Source organism: Rhinolophus sinicus, chromosome 6 (genome assembly GCF_057876585.1).
Source record: "Rhinolophus sinicus isolate RSI-liver-muscle chromosome 6, RSI-T2T, whole genome shotgun sequence".
NCBI lineage: Eukaryota > Metazoa > Chordata > Mammalia > Chiroptera > Rhinolophidae > Rhinolophus > Rhinolophus sinicus.
This window is the reverse complement of record NC_142506.1, coordinates 10,744,937-10,766,745: the sequence shown is the minus strand read 5'-3', so window position 1 is coordinate 10,766,745 and position 21,809 is coordinate 10,744,937. Positions and strand designations below refer to the sequence as shown.

The 21,809-nt window shown below is 42.2% G+C and overlaps 1 protein-coding gene across 8 annotated transcripts in view; it reads right to left on the bottom strand.

Annotated features, from left to right (window-relative positions):
• The window catches only part of LOC109443351 (uncharacterized), a 196,040-nt gene that overhangs the window by 81,788 nt on the left and 92,443 nt on the right, over positions 1–21,809 (bottom strand). Inside the window, exon 7 of one of the 8 annotated variants that reach the window (XR_012490843.2) lies at positions 17,245–17,567. The exons of the other annotated variants lie outside the window; for them this stretch is intronic. The gene's annotated coding sequence lies outside the window, so the exon portion shown is untranslated. Of the gene's footprint in view, positions 1–17,244; positions 17,568–21,809 lie in introns of those variants that run through there. 8 annotated transcript variants of the gene reach the window in all.

Sequence of the window (21,809 nt, the reverse complement as noted above, 5' to 3'; positions counted from 1 at the left end):
GCAAAACAGTGGGGATTCCAACCATCCGGGTGGGATAGAAGGCTGCAGGAAATACAGACGTCCTTTTAAAGGGCCCCCCACGCACAGACTTTCTCAAGTGCAGGTACTCACCTTGGGCTCCAGCAAAGGCATAGTAACTCGGTGGCTATCAGAGGCATACAGAGGGCAGACTGCGGTGTGTTGTTTGGAGTGAGAAGGATAGTTGCCAACTTCCCTGTGTGGGGTTCCTCTCCCAGGCTGCAGGCAGGTGGGCGCCATCTTTCCTGTGTTGGGCCCTCCCCCACACGGACAAATCTGAATCTGATTGGCCTGGTGAGCTCTGCTGAGATGCCACCTCAATCAACTTCTTCAACCCCTGAGGCACTTTCTCTACAAGCAGCCAGCCCCACCTGCATTGCATTCTTTCTTGAAAAACTATCAGAGTCCACAGAACCGAGGTGGGCGGCAGCTGGCCTCAGGTGTGCTCTGAGACTTTTGCTGAGTAGCTCCAGGCTCAGCACTGGCACCAAACCAGAGTCCGTATTAATCTGGTGACCACAACTTTTCCCACTCTAGTGACTCCCTGAGACCCTGCCTCACCCAACTTGTGGACAGCATAAAGCTTTATCAGGGGCTGAAACCTAACAGAGCTGGCAGGTGGCAGCTGGCCTCAGGGTGTCCTGGCTTTTTGCAGAGCTACCCCAGGCTTGGTGCTGCTGGCAGCCATCCTCATTTCACAGTATGACCTCTCCCACACACCTCCAGGGTTAGCACAGGCAGCGAACAAACACAGATCACTTTGTAGCTCTTACCAGCTAGTCCCTGGCTTGTCACAGGCAGTGGGCGACCCGGGTCTGCACTGGAGTCCCTGACAAGAGGCCCCAGAACCAACATACTGGGAGGTTTGCTTCAGACCACAGCAGAGCACCATCCAGTTAGCCCCACAAGTGGCACACCAAAAAGGCAGTCTCAACAGGTAACAGAGTCCACTGGGGCAAATCCCACTCAGTGGGGTAAGTCTCAAATATAGCAGCCCATAAGCTGTAGATGTGGCCAAACCTCACAGCCAGTCAGCATGAGGGTCAATCCCACTTACTGACATGCTAATAGCAATCAAAGTTCAACTACAACAGGAAGGCACACACAACCCACAGAAGGGACACTGCTGGAGCACTCAGCCCAGGTGACCAGGGAGACTGTGCCACTAGGTTCCACAGGGCACCTACTACATAGGGCCACCTGGCCAAAACTGTCTAACCACTAAGCTGTACACCTAAAGTTAATATAAAACAATATTGAATGTCAACTGTAATTGATACACTTAAAAAGGGGGGAAAGGGGAAGGGGAATGAGGTACAAAATTTCCAGGTATAAAACAAATAAGTCATGGGGATGTAATGTACAGCATAGGGAATATAATCAATAATATTGTGATAGCATAATACAGTGTCAGATGGTTGCTGGACTTATCATGGTGATCACTTCTTTAGGTATATAAATGTTGAATAATTGTGGTTTACACCTGAAAGTAATATAATATTGTATGTTAGCTATATTTTAATAAAAATATTAAAAATAAAAATAAAAATGGAGAGTTGAATGGTGATTACCAGGGGCTGGGGGAGGGGGGAGACAGGAAAAATGTTTAAGGGAACATGGCTTTTAATCAGCATCCTAGGTGATTCTGTTTCTGGTGGTGAACCACACTTTGAAAACATAGTCTGAATTATTTCTCTACTTAATACTGCAATAACAAATGGAGATCTAGATAATTTGTTTTTCACTTATTTTTGTCTCTGAATTCATAACGCTTTACCTCTCAGTATTGCCAAAAGATTCTTCCTGGAATTATGACTCTGCCATTGAATTTTGCAGCTCTTTTATTACTAGACGTGATGAAAAATTTTCTTCGTCTCAATTGCCCAGAACAATCCTATCATGTATGGTTCAGATTCCACATGTTGTGGAGATACAGACCTATGAAACCTTTTATCGGTTACTATTCTTCTAGCTTGGGCAGCTTTAAGCCTGGTGTAATAAGAAGTGTCCAACATTTTAGAGTTATAAGTTATGGCTTTTAATTACTCTTCCACCAACCTTAGTGGTTCTAGCAGTTCACTTAACTCTTTGAGCTTGAGTTTCTCATCTATGTTGTGAGGATAATGACACCTACCTCACAGGATTGTTAAGGCAATAGAATTAGATAGAGTAGGTTGATTTCACAAACGGCAAACACTATAGAAATGCCTATTGATTTCATTACCATTGACTTTTTTTTTCCAGAAGGTTATGTGGCTGAAACAAAACTGGGTTGCAGAGACTGGTTTCATCCAGTGAACTGGTCATCATTCCTTCAGCCTCATGTCAAATTTCTACCAGCACAGCCCATAAGTGGATGGTTTGAGGACAAATGAGAGCAGAGACACTGGGGAGGCCAGCATGGCATCCATTCCCCAAAGTCTGCTGTGTGGAATCGTCCTGACCCTTAGGTAGAGAGGAGGCAGTGTGTCCCAGATGAAGAGAAGGCACGCTCCAGAGTTTCAGAGTGGGACGTTCTCATCTGTGCATTGAGGTTAGTGTGGATGTATTAACACAAGGAAGATTGTGGGGTGCACAGCACTGTTCGTTACCTCAGGGTCTGCAGCTTTGGGAACAACCCTAGGAAGAAAAGCAGCATTCAGTTCTCATAGGTTGTACCAGCAGCTGTAGCAACAGAGTTGCCTCCCTTGCAAGACGTGTGGGCAGAGGAATATCACTGAAGGTGCTGAAGGGAAACAAGTGTCAGCATGTGTGAGTCACTACTCAGGCACCTGAGCAATGACTGGGGAGACTTGGGGAGAGATGAGTGCTTCGTTGCTAGAGTTGGGTAGATGGCGTTTCTCCAGGCTCAGTTCTAGATTTCATTTTCTCCTTACTCTAAATTTTCTTTCAAGTAGCTCTCCTCCTACATGCCGATGAAACTACTGCACAATACATACATCTACCTGTCACCCAAGCTCCAAACAGGAATGTGCTTTGCCAGCTCAACAGCTTCTCTGGATGCATTTGGGCATCTTGAGCTCAACATGACCCCAAAAGCATCATCAGTCAACTCTGCAACCTGATTTCCTCTTGTAATTCCTTAGGTCAGTTTATGACGCCATGACCATTCCTCTGTACCAGTCATCTCCCTTCTCATTCTCTCACTACTTTTATTCAATCTATGACGAGGAGCTGCCAATTTTACTCCTAAATATTCATGAGTCAGCGTACATTTCTCCATCCCACAGCCCCTGCTATGGTCACAGCTACCATAGCTTTTCAGCTGAACTGCTCATTAGAGTGCTATTTGGCTTCCCCACATCCTTTCTCGTCTTCTCTCATCCTATCCTGAATAAGCTCCACGAAGGATCTTTTAAAATGGCAAATCTTACTGTGTCGCTGCCTAGCTTAGACCCTTCCATGCTTCTGTATTGTTCTTAACATGAAGACCACACTCCTTAAAGAGGCTGGTGTCACCCTGCTTCAAGGGGCCACGCTGCTTCTTACTCTTTCTCCTTCTCCGTCTGCTCCAGCCTGAAGACCCTCGTGTTTCATGGGGGTGCCCAGCTCCCTCCCACCTCAGTGGCTTTTCATCTCTGTTTTTGTTGGTGCCAGAGACTCTTCTCTCTCCTCTTCATCTAGTTATCACCTTGGTTGTCATGCCAAACAGAGAATTCCGGTGAGGTATTACAAACAAAACAAACAACCCTTCTCTGTGCTATATTCTCTTAGCACCCTATAATTCCCTGTCATGCTGTGTCCCACATTCATCTAAATCTTTCTCTAAGGTGTAATCTCTTTGGGGGGGAGGGACTGTGTCTTCCGTGTTCACTTTTATGTTACCAGTGCCGAGGATGGATGATGTACTACCCAGCAGATACCCAATTAATATGCATTCAAAGATTGAATAAATATGAAATCCTGAGAGGTTCTTTTGAAGTGTGTCACAGAACTCTCATGTTCAGGAAGATTCTACCCAGTGACTTGTCAAACATCCATGTTAACGGCCAGACTGACACAGATGACAGGCATCTAGAATTGTTAACTAAACAGGCACATTTCTTTCTTTCCTCTATAAGTAATTACTGGTTGCTAAATATTCACACATGCATTCAAAAAGCAGCTCATTACATTATGTTAAAGAAATTACTATTTCTAATTGCTTCTAGTAGTTAATTACTTCTAATTATTAGTCTGAGTAATAAATTACTGCTTCTGATTATGTGGTGGGCACAGTTGGAGCATTCAAAAATGCAATTTTCACAGTTGTTTACATCAGAACATGTTTACTGAATTATAGAGCCATAATTACCTCCAAATAACTGGTAGCAAAAAATAATAAACATTTGGTAAATTCAATCAAACTACGCCATTTCTTTGTCAGCATATTAAAGAGAGCTAGCATTAAAATGAAACGACCATGCTTGAATTTTCCAGTTTCTTCAGGGGGTAACAGTATGTTAAAATTGGGATTTGGGGGCTGGCCTGGTGGCTCAGGTGGTTGGAGCGCCGTGCTCTGAATGCCGAGGTCGCTGGTTCGATTCCCACATGGGCCAGTGAGCTGCACCCTCTACAGCTAAGATTGTGAACAATGGCTCTCCCTGCAGCTGGGCTGCCATGAGCAGCCGGAGGTCGGTGTGAACTGCCGTGGGCTGCCTTGGGCTACCAGGAGCAGCTGGTGGCCAGCATGAGTGGCCGGCAGCCATCGAGAGCTGCTGTGAGCTGCCGTGAACGGCCAACCGACACCTGGTGACTGACTGCCTCAGCTGGGGGAGCGCAAGGCTCATAACACCAGCATGGGCCAGGGAGCTGTGTCCTACACAACTAGACTGAGAAACAACGGCTTGAACCGGAGTGGGGGGTGGAGGAGGAAGAAGGGGGGAAAACAATTGGGATTTTTAAATTTTTTGGTTGAAAAAGAATGAAATTAGAATTTCTTTTGTTATTTAAAACAACATGGAAAGTAATCAGGCCTCTAATAGTGTTAAAAATTGGTTACACAACCAGCATACAACTCAAGGGAAAAAATAAATTATGCCTACTTAAAGGGAAATTGTAAGAAATAGTAAAAACTGCAGAACTATTTTATTGAGTTATAACATCTAAAGTACACAAATCTTAAGTGTAGAACTTTATAGGACTTCCAAACCCCTGGCTTGAATCTGTCACTTCGCTTACCAGTTTGTCAGGTCAATGACAGAAGCAGATAACCTATGGCAAGCTGTGGGCTGACTTTTTAAATCTCCAACTATTTGCTACAACCACCTTTCCTCACTTCTTTTTTTCCATGGGGATCTGTCGCCATCCCTTGTGTGCTGAACAGACTCTTAAGATATCTCCAAGATCTTTATCTTCTGGGGATGCCCTTGTGTAATCGCTTCCCCTTGAGTGTGGGTAGGATCTGTGACTTGCTTCTAACCAACCACATAAGGCTGAGATGATGGGGTATACGTGACTACAATGGATGTGATTATATGGTTAGTTACATAGGTTGTAGGGCCCATCTTGCTGGAGTCTCTGTCTACTTTGCTGGCTTTGAAGAAGCAAGCCTCCATGTTGGGAAACCCCATGTGGCGAAGAGCTAGAAACAGCCTCTAGTTGCTGAGGGTGGTCCCCAGCCACAGACAGCAAGTAACTGAAGTTCTCAGTCCTACAACCACAAGGAACTTAATTGGGCCAACAGCCTACATGAGCTTGAAAATAGATCCTTTCCAGTGAGCCTCAGATAAGATGGCAGCCTGGCAGATCCCTTACTTAGTTGCATCCGTGAGAGACCCTGAAGAGATCCCCCAGCAGAGCTGTGCCTGGACTTCTGACCTATAGAAATTGTGAGATAATAAATGTATGTTGTCTTAAGGGGCTAAATTTGTGGTGATACTGAAATTTAAAAGTGCCTGCGTTCTCTCTTCCTATTGACACTAATAATTAGAGAACCCTAAAAGACTAATCTTTATACCAAAATTATTAAAAGCTGCTAACACTACAGCTCTCAAATGTTCATCTATGGTTCAGTCTGTAGTCCAGTAAATAGTGCAAGAATTTGGGACAGAAGACCCATTAGGTTGAACCATGTGAAATTGCCATTTCAGTAAATGGCATGGGGAATGTCAGAAATGTCACAAATTTCAGTTTTTCTTGAGTCTTCCACAAATAGTAATTTAGCTTTGAATAAGCCACTTGATTTCATTGTTCCTTCTCTCCTCACCGATCAGATTAGAAATAATAACTAAGATGTGTTAACACTTCACCTACTTTGTCTCACTCAGCCTTCACAAATGCCTATGGTAGGTATTAATTGCCCCATTTTTCAGATGAGGAAATTGAGGCTTTGAGAGGAAACATAACCTATATAAAGTCACACAGTAGTACAGTTAGGATTCACTTCTGGCTACGTCAACTCTCGAGCTCATTCTTTGGCTTCATTATGCTATAATTCTTCACTTACAACAACACTGTAATGAGGTCAAACAGAGTAAAAATTCATAGCCAGACAGACCTGAACTTGAATTCTAGTTTCGACCTTGTATGTCTTTAGAAAAGTTTACCTCTCTGGGTTTCAAGTTGCTTGTCTACAATATGTGGATAATAGTAGCTACCTCACAAGTTTATTTTGATTGTCAGTTTTGCAAGCAAAAAAAGTAGTAAACATTAAAAAATGCTAGCTAGCTTTTAACCAATATTGTGAGGCCAAAGGTGAGTTTAAATAAATGAATGTAGTTTTGAACTAGAAAGCATGGAATATTTAATAGCATTTATTGCAAGTGTGTGGTCCTTAAGTGTGTAGAAAGCAAAGAGCTACTTCTTATAAAATGTGTTTGAATCGTTATAATGGCCACCTAACCAAGTAATAGGTTTGAGAGAACTGGCCAAAGACAGACAAAAAAATAGAGCATTTGGCTGTCATCAGAGCAGGTGAACATTATGTAAGCAAAAATAAACATGTTTTTGATCTGGTCAAGCGCTGGACCAGAATGAACATCTTGGGACTTTCTAATGACTGTGAACATCTGTCTACTACTTCTTTTCCTCTCTCAGTTCTTTGTTAGTTGTGCAGGCAAAGCTTCTCAGACAAATAATCTGGAGGGAGAAAGGTTAGAAGGAGAAAAGTGACATCATCTGACTTGAGTTTTAATATAAAACTCTGCTTTTTGAGTTGAAAATAGACCACAGGGAGACAAAGTTGGAAACAGGGAACAGAAGGTTATTATAATCGTCTAAGGAAGCGATGGGCTAATTTGACAGAGTAGAGGGTGTGAGAAATGTTCAGATGCACTTTAAAGGTAGAGCCAGCCGGATGTGCTGGTGGATTGGATGGAGGCAGGGAGGAAGGAAAAGAGGGAGGGAGAAAAGTGGAGAGAGATAGAAAGAGAAAGTGAGAGAGCAAGACACACACACACACACACACACACACACACACACACACACACTAATTTTAGTCTGAGCCATTTGGGGGACAAAGTTTCTATTTACCGAAATGGGGAAATCTGCTGGAAAGCTGAGTCAAAGAGGAAGATAAGAGTTCAAATTTGTGCTTGTTAAGTTCTAGATGCTTCATGTAGAGATGTTGAACAGGCAATAGAAAAGTTGTGTAAGGACCTCAGCGGAGGGTCTGGGGTGTACATTTGGAAGTTGTCATATACGGACAAGATAAGATGGTGTTTGAAGTCAGGAGACTCGATAAGATCTCTGAGGGAAGGTCAAGGTTTCCTCCTTGTCAAAGCCTGCAGGTGCCCCCCACGTGGCAAGTAGCAGAGGACGTCATGTTCCTCTTACCTGCGCGTACTCACCAGCAAGTTTACAATCTTCCAAGTTGAGACTCAAGCAAGTGAGGCTCAAAGAAGGACGGGAGAGCCCTTTCCTACTTGGTTTTAGGACTACGTTCTTAGTTCCACTTTCTTTTCCTCAGGTGACTGACATCCCTACACCCCACCCAATTCTAGGGGTGACTCTGCTATTTCCTCAAGGCTGCAACTTGTTTGGCCTAAACTAAGGGTCAGAAACTGTGGTCTTTGGGCTAAATCTGGCTCACTGCTTGCTTTCATACAGTTTTCTTGGAACACTGTCACATCCATTCATTTCTGACAACTTTTACGCTGTAACAGTAGAGTTGAGTGCTTGCAACAGCGACCATCTGGCCCACAGAACCTAAAATATTTACTATCCAGCCCTTTACAGAAAAAGTTTGTCGACCTCTGCCCTAAACGTAACTATTAGGTTGGTGCAAAAGTAATTGTGGTTTTTGCAATTATTTTTAACCTTTCAAACCACAATTACTTTTGCACCAATCTAATGGTACATCTGAATGCAAGCTGTTTGCCTGAAAATATTTCCGTGAGATGTACATGTATACATATACAGACAGAAGCAAAAAATGGTTGTTTGATATCATAGTCAAACCCCAAACTCAAAGGGAACAGAAGACAGAAAGCACAAGGAGACGGATTCACTGAGTTCAAAGTAATTTTGAGTGGAGAAAAGTGTCAGCATCACTTTCCGGGAATGAGACTTACGGGTTGGTGCCTCTTTTGAAAATATGGGCTCTGACTTAATGCATATGCCTATGTTCCTACAAAAATCCATGTCCTCTACAGAGTTTGTTGACATTATCAAACATACCACTTCGAAATACCTGTGTTAGAGAGATGGTTTGCGTGTGCTAGGTTGCTGCATATTGGAATTGTTATGAAATCTTAAAAAGTAGAATTGAAAATGTTTTCATCAGTGACACAATGATATATTGGTGTCAGTATGCATGGGTACATGTATGTGTGTGTGTTTGTGTGCAGAGTACAGAGAAAAACTGGGAACAGTTGGGTTAAGGCAAAACCCAGCTGGCTCAACTATTTTGGGATCTGGAGACATCTAATACATCCAAACTTTGGGAAACACTATATGACAATTTGTTGGAACATGAACAAAAAAGAAAAGTCACAGTGGGGTGTCAAGTTCAGAATATAGACTTACTGTCATCATCATAGGTGACTTCAGCGTTGATGACGCCTTCTACAAATCTGGCCTGTGGGTCATCTTGAGTCCTCTGTCGTTGTGCACAAACGCACACCTTGTCATCACTTGGAAATGCTTGCTATGTGCATTATGAATAGGAGTCAGTCTCAGCTGTGCAAACATGGGAGCTGCTTCCTTGGGGCCAGGGAGCTCCCTGGTTTGTTCCCAAGCAGAGGATGGGCAGTTCTTCATCAAAGAGGCTATAGCTGTCACTCAACCATTGCCTGGCATGTCATTGGTGCTACGAAGTATTCACTGAATGATAAAATAAGGCGAGCTAGATTCGACAACTTTCTAAGTCTGTTCAAGCCAGTCCTCTCATTCTAAACCCAGTGAACTCTTTTACAGCATTTAAAATGTGACAAAGACCATGGAGATGTTCGCCAACTTCATTTTCTTTTCTGGGCACAAGAGGCATTTTTCAGCCTTTCCTGCACCCCAGGAGACATTTCTTGTTCTTTCTTTTTCCATGGCTCCCAGAAGGCCAGTGTTAAAGATTTTGGTGTCATACGATGGAAGGAGCCTGGATCCCTGAGTTACTTCTTGGAGAAGAGCAGCCCAGCAGGGTTGCCCACTTGCTTTGGACTTTGATGTGGCTAGAAAATAAAACTTTTATTTTATTAAAGACACTCAGATTGAGGGTTGTTTGTTGCAGCAATTAGTATTACTTTTCTATGTTGATGCATTTGTACTACATGTCTAAATTAGTTAAAAATGACTAAATTTAGGAAAAGGAACACCTAAAGTTGAAAAATGATTTACTATAGAGCAGTGAAAATGAATGAACTACAGCCACATGCAGACACACAGAAACAAAATGTTGGTCAAAATCATATTCACGTAATGTAAATCACACATGAATCCATACCATATGACACCATTTATATAAAGCTCAAATGCAAGCAAAACTAAGCAATGTGTTGTTTAGTAACACAAACGTGTGAAAATTGAAAATCAAAGCAAAATGCAGGATAGCGTTAAGCTTGCAGGATACGGTAGAGTAAACAGAGGAATGCTAATAGGGAGAACAACATAGGAATTAAAAATTCTTGGCAATGTTCTATTTCTTAAACCTGGTTGAAAGTACACTGGTGTTTATTTAATTATTCTTTATAATCTAAATATTTGTTATATGGATTATTTTGCATATATGAAAATATGATGCTGTCATCACATGTACTTCTAATTTATCAATTCCATCACATGTATCCTGGATATTCAATTATACATAGTTATATATCACAATATTTAATAATGGTTGGCACAAATACACTTGATTTTGGGCTGCGTATTAATGCACACACTGCAAATTTGCAGACACTAATGCAGAAGAGTGTATGTATCTGTATTTGAATCTGGGCGATTGAATGCATTTTCAAATGTAATTTTGACCAAATGCATGTGTTTTCTTAACTGCTCACGTTGGAACCCAAACCTTCAATAAGATGCCACTTTGTTGTATGACATAGATCGTACTAGGGAAGTGTTTCCCAAACTGGGTTCCCCAGGCCCCCACAGGTTCATAAGCTAGTTTTTGAATTTCGATATCTTAGGAGTGATTGTTCATTTGCTTGCAGGAAGGTCACCTAAGCCAACAGGTTGGTTATTGTATCTATTTTAGCCTGAAATTAAACACCTCAGGCTAGTTACAGTGCTTACATATTTCATGCTGATTAGAAGTACTGGTTAGCAATTTATCTGTCTTTGATTAATTAAACATGGGAAAAACCAATTTGTTACTAGTCTCAGCTTGGAAGATGAAATTTATCAAAGCACAGGGCCCATGGGAAGAAATTAATAAAAGGAATCCCTGCTGGTGTAAAGGTTTAGAGTCAGTGTCCTATATTAATTCAAGTTTATTTTGTGCTCCCTCATTTATTAACTCATTCATTTATTCAACCAGTATTTTCTTAGAACTTAGGGAGTTCTAAGCACAGGGGGTAGACTGGTGAACTAACCCAGTATTTTGGTGTAGACCGAATGCTTGTGTCTGTCTCCCCTGCAAATTCATATGATGAAGCCCTACCCCCGTGTGTGGCTATATTTGGAGATGGGGACCCCTGTGGAAGTAATTAAGGTTAAATGAAGTCATAACGATGGGCCCTGATCTGACAGGACTAGTGTCCTTACCAGAAAAGACACCAGGGCTCTCTCCCTCTTTTCCCACGCACACAATGAGGAAAGGCCATGTGAGGACAGAACGAGAAGCATTTATCTGTCAGCCAGAAGGACAGCTCTTACTAGAAACCAAACTGGCTGGAACCTTGATCTTAGACTTCCAGCCTCCAGAACCTGAAAACATAAATTTCTGTTGTTGAAGTCACCCAGTCTCTGGTATTTTGTTATGGTAGCCCAAGCAGACGAATACAACTGCTCTTATAGAAATAATCGTATCGTGGTGGGTGTTAGCAGAAGTAGTTAGCTTTGCTGACAGAGGGAAGGGAGCTAACATGCGCGTCGGGAGGCATAGAACATAATGGTCCAAAACACTGTTTATGGGGTCTGACAGGTCTGGATCTAATTCCCTTCTTGGTCATTTAATACCTTGAGAACTTTGGGCAAGGGATTTAATTTCTTGAAGCCTCAGTTTCCCCTTATGTAAAATGGGAGAGCAGTGTCTGTCTTATAGGGTTATTGTGAGCAGTAGATGGGCTTGTAAAATACTCGCTCTAGCCCCTGAATGTAGGAAAGCCTCTATGTAGTATTAGCAATCTCATACATCAGTTCACACATCTCATTTAATCCTCACAACAAACCTATCAGGTGGGCATTTGCTATTTTTTAAGTTTGGAAACAAGAGCGGAGCTGCTGGAACTTGGACTCAGATCTGCCCACACCAAAGCCTGAGCTGTCTCCCCCACGCCATGGCTCCTCTGTGCATCCAAATTGAGAAAGCCCAAGGGGGAAACATATATCTTTCATGCTGAAAGCTCTGATATCGTCCTTTTCTTCCAGATCAATGATTGTCAACCATGCATGGGTAGGGGTGATGAAGTTACCCTGGGGAGATGTATTATAGTTCCTGGGAGATGGGGATAGCCAAGTTTGAGAAAGCAGGTTGTTTCTTTGATGTGATTCTATGAAAAAAAAAATTTTTTAAATATCTTAGCATTGGCTTTTTCACTTTGCAATTTCATTTGAAACGTTGGATTAAAAAGAAAGGTTTATGTCTATACAAAGAGGGTATGGTTTAAAAAATAGATTGAGACTCTGCTCTCCTGGGGTCTCTGCAGGGGCAGGTCCATATTTTGCCCCTGTTTCCAGCTGCTAGGCCTAGCCCGGGGTTCTCAGAGGAAGCTTCTGTGAAACCGAAGTGCGTCTCAAAAAAATTATGGCTTTAGAAAAGCTGACAGGCCCTGCATGCTAATCAAGATGTCTGCTGGACTCGCCTGTGTGTGGCATTGGGTAGGGGTAGCTACCTATAATATTCTAGTTCGCCTGCTCCCAAGTGAGCAATAGACAGCTACCTTTCTGCTAATTATCGTAACCAATTAGTTGAATTCTGAGTGAAAAATCTTCAGGGCAAAAATCACTGGTTACCAGGGTTCACAATGAGTTATTGAATTATAATACATGGGATGGTCTTTTCACGACTTACAGCCAAGAGACTGGGTACATTCCTGGCAACAGGTCTCCCCTCTCAGAGTTGGCTCCCTGAGAGGGACTGAGGGGAGTAGGCAGAAAGCAAGCGGGTGTGCAGGGAATGAGGCTTGGGTAGAAAGAAAATGGCAGGAGCAACACTGCTTCTGCTCTGGAGACTCCAGGAACCCAGGGCACCCTTGATTTGTTGCCTTGTAGATGGCTGCAGAAGGTGCAAATGTCTCAGAGGCTAGTTAGGGCAGCGCAGGTACTGTTTGCAAGGGTGCAGTGGTGCCTCTGAGAACTATAGACCAGAACTAGAAATTAAATCTTGTAAGACTTGAAAGTGTCAATGTGTCCATTTTTCAGATGAGGAAGCTGAGGCCCGGAGAGGGAAAATGATGTGTCCAAAGTCACAACAGCTAGTTTGGCTCAGGATCTTGAATCCAGACTCTGGAAGCCTACCCCAGGGCTCTTTCTTCTTTGTCATCAATTCTTCTGTTTCCAGGAAATCTGTGTCAGAGCCCCCAGAAAACTACCTGTGTCACAACTATTGTTCTATTGTTCTGTACCAGTCAGTAGCCAGGCAGGAAAACAGGTCCATGCCAGGTAGTCAACTGTGGGATCTAGTCAAATAGGTGTGTGGAGAGCGGAAAACAGGAAGGTGAGACAACTTGAAGATGAACACTTGTAGGAAATCACCATTAGCCGTAGGGCTGAGGCTATGGGAGGAAAGAGTATGGCCAGGACTCTAGAGCTGGTGTCTCTTGGCAGGAGGTGGCATTTTGGAGGACAGACCAGTGAGCACTGGAGCCAATGGCAGGGGGCATTGCCTGAGGGGTGCTGGACTACAGAGGAATTGCAGTCATGCTGGAGTCACCTCTCAAAGTGGAGAGGAACAGGACTATTCAGATGTCTCTCCTTTTGTAACCTTCAGATTTCTTGCCAATGCTTTCCACTGGATGGAACTCCTGAGAAGCTAGTGGGCAGGGGATGCCAGGAAGTATAGTTTGCAGGGATGAAAGCAGAGTAAGGAAAGGGAAAGAGTGGAGCTGAGAACAGAGGTTAAATGAGCCTCCAACCATCCACTTGCCCTTATCTTGAAGGTTCTTTAAAGAGTTAACTTTCAGATGGCTGGGTGACTGGGACATTTGTGAATATTAGAGGGATAGCCCTAGAATCCTTACTCATGGAGTCGTGGGGCTGGAATACTAATCGCAGTAATTTGCACGCACGTGGTGTGGCACAGAGGAGAAAGGCAAGTTAGAATTAGCACAACTTTCGTATCAAACAGATCTGGATTCAAGTTTATGCCTTTTCCACTCACCAAGGGGGCAATGACGGGAAGATAAGTCAACCATTGTGCTCTCTGGTTTACTTATCTTTAAAACACAGGCAATAAAACCTTTCCTGCAGAGCTTCTGTGATATGACTCTGCCCTCTCCAGATACTTGTTTTAGGAATATTCCATGGCCTATTTTTCATCACTCTAGAACTCATATCCCCTAATGCCATCTTTCAGGTGTTTAGTGTAAAGTTGTAGAAATAAGTGGAGTCAATAGAGATAACTCACAACGGAAGTGAACTCTGTCAATTACTCACAACAACAACAGAATCCCACCGTATCAGGTATGTGCATATCTTCATGAGATCTCTCTGGGTTCAAAATGCCATCCTCATTGTTGTTACTACTGAGCTCGTGCGTGGCTGTATTCAGCAGCATTTCCACAATTTCCCCATCCCTCCGGGAGTGTGCAATAGTGCCAGTATTCAGAACTTCTACGTCAGCCTCTTGTGAGTTCTTGACATGTTCAGCTGATGAAGTGTCAGTGTCATCCATGAAATTTGGCATGATCCGATTCTTGTGACTGATTAAACCTTCGACGTCTTCACCTGCACGTTCATTTTCAACCACTCCGATGTCCAAAGACTGTGTCAAGCATTTGTCATTGCTGATGTTTCAACAGTATCCTAAGCATTAGCTACTATAGAAATGGCAACCTCAACTCTTTTAATGTCTTGGATTCCTGGGTCTTTGTTAACCGCAGGATTCAGCTAAAGGAAAACATAAGATGGAGGGGAATTTATGCTTGCCCTCCTTGGAGTATAAAATGTTTTTGACCAACAAGGCTGTTTCACAGGTGTAACACTGAGAGGAAAAATTAAAGGGCAAAAACATTATTTTCCCCAAGAAGTTTAGGAGGGGGATAGGTGGAATAAAGTCCAGGGACAATAAAATTCTACCTTTTTTTCCCAGTCCAGGTTGACTAGCATGACCTCCAGCCATAGATGCAAAATATGTATTAAATCAATTAGAAGGTACTTATCAGCTCACCCACATTTTCCTGTTTGCACAGTAATGACAGACAACTTTGTACATCGTTTAAATATATTGGAAGTTGTCCTTTTCCAATCACTGTCTATTTAATCTTTCCTGTAGAATTGGCACATGTAAAAACAGTCACCCTGGACTCAGTGTCAAAACCTGCAGGGATTCGCTCGTCAGCCATTGCTAAGATTTTTCTAGAAACTGCACCAGTAGAGCTGTTTCATCAGCATTTGCACATTTGTTAAGGATTAAGGTTGTCATCAGATATAATCTTACCAAATTTATACATGTAACTCTCAGCTGCTTCATGATCAACAGAAGCTTTTTCAGCACAGATTTTCAAATATTTTACACCATGACACGAGCTAAGTTTTTGCATCCAACTTTCTGAATATTCATACTCACCTTTCATGTTTACTTCTTCATGGAATGGCCTGGCTGGTTTTACAATCAGCAAGCAAGTCAGTAGCATGTAATCACTTTATTGTTTTCAAATCTAATAAATCCCAAATCAAGATCTTCATATTTTCCTCAAGGCAATGTTTCACTCATTTTTCTTTAGGGCATTGTTGTCACTGTCCCTGTAAAATGTTGTATATGGTGGTGGTTCCCACATTATATTTTATGGTAAGTGACCTCACAGACACACCTTGATTTCTGCAATAGCTCTCCTTTCTTTGCTATTGATGAAAGTAATGCTTCTTCCTCCCTCTTTATTATTAATTGGGGTATCTTTACCTTTATTCTTTTTTTGGAAAATTTTCACAGTACAATTAAAAGTCATTAAAAAAAACCCCAAAATGCCATAAAAATATTAGCTAACGGTAGATGCATGTGCGACTGGTAGAAGCACTGAGAAAAAACTGGCATAAATTTCAGTTATGGTCTAATTTTGGCAGCAAACTTGTAAACAATAATACCAATGACACTTTTAGTTTTCAAAGCTTTTTGGATTCTGGAATTGTGGGAGAGGGATTATGAGCTATATTTTCATTTGAAAAATGTGAAAATCGAGGGTTGGCAAAATTACTTGGATTGCACATTTATAAGACTTGCTCGCTCTAGCCCATTTTGAGGTTAGACAGACTGAGTTTTGAATATACACTTAGACACTTCATTAAGTGGTGTGACGTGGGCAAGTTGTTTATGCTTTGCATATCTATTTCTTCAATGATAAAACGGAAATACTAATTCCATTTTACCAAGACACTTGAATCACATAACATATTTCAGTATATAATCTGATTACTAACAGATAATAATGCTTCTATGTGGGGCTCTCTTTGCCCAGTATCATTATTCCAAAGGCAGGAGTCAATGAGAACTCTCTAAATACACTGAGCAGAATGGTGAAGTCAGCTGAGTAGTTGAATGGACTTTTGAACACTCATAGCTAAGGCTTTTAGTTGTGGGGGCCACACTTTTGGAGAGAGCAGTGGTTTTCCTTGAGGCTAAAATCCAGGATTTGAGTCTCAAAAGTCAAAGAGCCCTGAGGAGTCATGAAGCATAGATTGTCATACTATAGATAATAGCCAAGTTATGAATAAAAGAGGGTATGAGAATAGTTTTTCTCTCTTGCCATAATACATATCCCAAAGGAATATCCCAAAGGGAAGCAACAGGGTTGGACATCGGTAGATATTCCGGAGGGGAGTTTTGAGCCCCATCCCTACACTGATTCTTGAATCTGTTTCTACTGGGGTAGAAGGAGGGAACTGAACCTTGGGTAGGTTTCAGAGAGCCTGAGAACAGATGAGACTTGTGTGTGAATCCACGTGATACACACAGAAGACCTACACAGTTCGTGAGAAGTGTATAGTATCAGAAACGCTTGGAATGAAGGAGAGAACTAAACGAATGAAGGCTGCCAACCTTCAACCTTCTACTCACGGAAAACAAGCTGATAAACCACTCAGCTGCAAGTAAACACTACCTTTTATGAAAAAGTAAGGATGACTCAGAGGATGGAGCCTCAAGCCCAGCAGGTGGAACCGTGAGCCCAGAGTAGGGAGCCTGGGGCCCAGGGCGAGGAGGCACAAACCTCAGAGGATTTTTCACCTGCCTTGAAACCTAATGGAGTTTTTCTGGCTGGATTTCAAAACTGCTTGACTCTTTTTTCCCCTTTCATTTTCTTCCCCTTTGGAACACGAATGTTTATAACTGTCATTTTATGTCTTTTCCAACACTGCATTTGGGAGCAAATAACTTATTTCCTGAGTTTCACAGGCCCCCAGATGGAGAGGAATTGTGCCCCAGGATGGATTATACCCAAAGCTTCACCCTGACTTAGATGACTTAGGTGCTGAGACTTGGGACTTTTGAGCTGATTTGATTTATATGAGGTTTTGAACTTTGAATTGATCTTGTCATGGGTTAAGACTTTGGGGGAACTTGAGATGGGATGAATATATTCTGCGTGTGGGACAGGTATGAATCTTTCAGGCCAAAGGCAGACTGTGGGAGGGTGAATAACGGCTGCTCAAAGATGTTCACATCCCAATTCCCAGAGCCAGTGAATATCTTACCTTAAATGGCAGCGGGATGTTGCAAATGTGATTAAAGTAAGGACATCGAGATTGAGAGATTATCCTGTGTTATCCTGTTGGGCCCAATATAATCACAGGGGTCTTTAAAAGCAGAGGCCATTTTCCAGCTGTGATGAGACAAGGAGATGTGACAATGGAAGCAGGGTCAGTCAGATGCTACATGGAGGAAGGGGTCCGTAAGCCAAGGAATGCAGGCAGTCTGTAGAAGATGGAACAGTCAAGGAAACAGAATTTCCCCTGGAGCCGCCAGAAAGAAACATTGTCCTGCTGACACCTTGATTTTGAACCTAGTAAACCCATGCTGGACTTCTGGTCTTCAGAACGGTAAGATAGTAAACATGTGTTGTTTTAAACCACTACATTTGTGGTGATTTTGTAGGGTGGCAATAAAAAATGCATGCAGGCATATCAAGGCATTTTTCATGTGGATCTTACTAGAGAACAGGTAAAAGATGCCTCTGGGATTAGAAACTCCAAAATACGTTGCAGTTCGAGTTCTTAAATCACACTGCTTATTATCATTCTCTTGGGAGACTCAATAATTCTTATGCATACAGCAGAGACCTGTATGAATTATTAGTCCCTGAGATGTCATTCTTGGTTTTAGGTTTTTTTGTCAACTTCCTGAGTGACCATGGGCAAACCATTAACCATCTCCTAAATTTCACTTTCCTTTTCAAGGAGACAACAGTGTCCTAGTTTCCTTCTCTTACTGCCCCCACCCCCTCCCACTCTTGTACCTTTGCCACATTCCTCTTCCCAGCTCCTAGGACAGTGAGAGGATGACTTAAGAACTTTTTGTAAAGGGCTTTGAACTTTTCTAGAGTGGTTCTTGAACTCACGTAGGAGACAGAGCGTCTGGAAGATGGCACTGTTTGAAGAACACCGTGAGATGCTGATATATTTAATTCCGGGTTGTGCAATAGGAATAGTTTTACTTCCAGACAATCTGACAATCTGCGTATGACTTAAAAACCACAACCTGAGTACACATGTCCATGAAAAGAACAAGCTGTTGGTCTAAACACGATCGGCTGTTCCCGAGTTTTTCTGGTAATGCTTGTCTGCTGCTTGTTCACTTATTTTCTCATCTGCCAGTACTTGAGGGAGCAGATGTCCAAAGTTTAAGAAAAATATATCTGGGAGGAAAACTTGAAATTGGAAAAAAAAAAGTGATCTTAAACTAATTTATTGTCCTGATAATTGGAAAATATTATCATTAGTTGGATTGATGGCTGAACACCTCCATCAAGCCCTCAGAGACTGGCATTCGGTGTGAATATGTTTGTGAATTCCCCTTACGATGAATACGCAATGGGATTCTTAAGGGGAAAGGCTAGCTTCTTATTTCTTTTTGTATTCCCGAACATATTTCAGTTGTTACTGTCTCTCCTTACTATTTAATAATAATAGCTGCTATTTACTGAACACTTACTGTTTCTCAGATGCTGTGCTGAGACCTGAGTATGTATTGGGATGCTGTCATTATTACCCCAGTCTTACTGGTGAGATAGTGAACCTCACAAGGATTATCTGCTCACGGTCACAAAACTGATAAGCAGAAGAGGCAGGATTCGAACCCGGAACCTGAGCCCAGAGTCTGATCCCAGACAGAGCCTTGAACCACGGCATCTCACTTCCTCCTCTGTGAAGGCCCTCCCTGTGGCCACTCCCCATCCCAGGATGCTCTAGCCTCTCCCATCCTGAGATGCTTATGGTTCTCACCTTGTGCCTAGGTCTATACTTTCTTGCCTCCATCAGTTTGGAATCTCCTTGATCCCCTGGCAGCTGCTGGAGTACCAACAGCTGGATGACCTTGTGGGTCATGCTGTTCGGTGCAGAGCAGTGACAGTAGCAGACAGAGAACTAATCTTTGCTGTAGGGAGCTCCCCTCGCTCTTTGCCTGGTTGACTCCGTTTCAGTTCAAATATCGACTCCTCAGAGAGATATTCCTGGATCATATTATCTAAAAATGTCTCTCTCTCCTCTGATGCTGCTGTTTCATTTCTCCCACAGCACGTACCCTGACCAAAAAGCACTTGTTTGCTTCCTTGTATATTGTCTGGTCCCTCTTCCCAAGAATAAAACACTCTGGAAGGGCAGAAACCTTCTCTATCTTGCTCACATCTGCACCTCCCGTGCCTAGAACAGTGCTTGGTACTCAAGTATTTGTTGAAGAAGTACGTGAATGAATATACTGAAATGTTTTTGAAATGTTGTATTCATTAAATAAATATTGAGTATCGTCTTTGTGCTGGACATTGTTCTAAGTGTCAGGAATATAGTGATGAGCATTGTAAAGCAAACCCATTTTTAAAAATGGACACTGGTTGTGTCTTCAAATTATCAACAATCTGACCCTTTGGTCAAAATTAGGGTGATCATATATTTCAGCTTATCTTGAATTATGCTTTTGTCTATAAATAGTACCCCTTTCACTCTCCAAAATGTCCTGGTGTGGGTGATAAGTTATCGATTCCCCATAGTGAAATTTATGTATCAAAGCAATTAAAACTAGCAAACAGCAGACAGAGTCAAACCCTGGTATAAGGTAATCAAACAATGGGTTTGGTTGCTGTGCACAGTATTAATTTTGTGAATTATAAGTGATGACAAAATAATTCAGCCTGGCCTAAGCAAAAACAGAAAGAGGAACTGACAAATTTACATAGCTGAAAAGTCTGTTTCAGGCACCGTAGGACCCAGACCTCCAACTCCAGTGTTCCCCTCCTCCCTGAGCAGCTCCAGGCTCACACTTCCTAGTATCAAATAGCAGCAAAAGCCCCTGCCTCATCCCATCCCAGTGCAGGTCCAGGAAGGGAAAGCCAGAGCCTTTCCTAGGAGCACTTGTCTAAGTCCTGAGATGGATCCTGATTGGTATAGCTTGGGTCCTCCCCTTCACCCCAAAGAAAGGCGGTGTGTTGATTAGCTCAGGCATGGGTTATGCCTTTCATCCCTGTAGCTGAATATGGAGCCCTGCCCAGACCACATATCCAGATTGAAGGAGCAGCAGATCTGTCTAGAAATGGAAACCAAGGGATTTTTCCAGAAGAAAAGAGAATGCATTTAAAATATGGGTGGGAACCAAAAGTGTCCTCTATAATGTGTGTGTGTGTGTGTGTGTGTGTGTGTGTGTGTGTGTGTGTGTGGCAGCCCTGCACACAAGTGCATCTGTTTGGAGGATGACCAGCTAGCTTACTGAGCAATGGCTTCCATCAAACAATTTTATATGTTCACAGTCTCTTTCTCAGACGCCTGTTTTATAGGCCCAAATGAAGCTCTATTTTTCCATCCCATCAACACCTCATGTCAGAATCCCTTACTGTCCACACAGTATATGGCAAGTCTTCACACATATTGGGTCACTCACTCAAAGGACATCTACGTGCAGATGTTCAAACTGTGCGTTGTACAGACTACAGTGTGAGTTGTGCAATATGGTGACCTTATGTAATCCTCATAGGAATCCTCTTGGCAGATGAGGAAAATGGGGCTCAGTGGCCTCGTTTCACATAGAGAGCCTGGTAACTCAGAGGACTTCTCATCCTCGTTTACCTTGGAAAGAAGTAATCACTCTTTACCGTTACATTCTCTCCATGCTCTTAAACAAACACGATCACTGAAGCCTTGGAAATTATAACAAGGCATTCTCATTTTGTTTTACATTTAGGCAAATTAAGCAAAAACAGATTTAAAAACTCAGTGAGCCATCTGTAGTGTTTATATCCTTAAGTGCAGAAGAAGTCCATAGACATAATTCATTCTGCAAAGAAATATGCAAGGCACCAGAATTTCTAAATCTTTCTTGGGTCTCGTTGTTCCCAGTCTTAACCATTTAATAGTTTCCAAATCAAACTTGGGAACTTAGAGTGTGGTTCTTGAATTTTACTGCTCTTAATAATCATGGTGGGTGCTTGTTAAAAATACAAATTCCCAGCCTCCGCTCCAAGAGATTCTGATTCTGCATTTTTAACAAGCACCTTGTGACTGGGATGTGTTTTTTTTTTTCATGAAAGTTCTTTGAGAAATAGAAGTTTTGAAATATAATTTTCCAATAAAAATGAAAGAAGGCTTCCTTCTTTCCTGCATCCATTTAATATCTGTTGAATGCCTGCTGCCTATAAGAGTCATAGTCTTAGGGATGTATAGTTTTTTGATTTCCACAGTCTGTTGTTTATTTGTTTGTTTGTTTTTGTATTCACACTGACAATGTTTTGGAAGAGGTTACCTCTTTTAAAAGCAGACGAATATGTAAAGGTCAGAGGCATGAAAGGCCCTGGATTCCAGGGAAGGTATGTGAATGCAATGTGTTTTTCTTTCTGAGGTCTCCATTAGGATGAAAGAAGTAA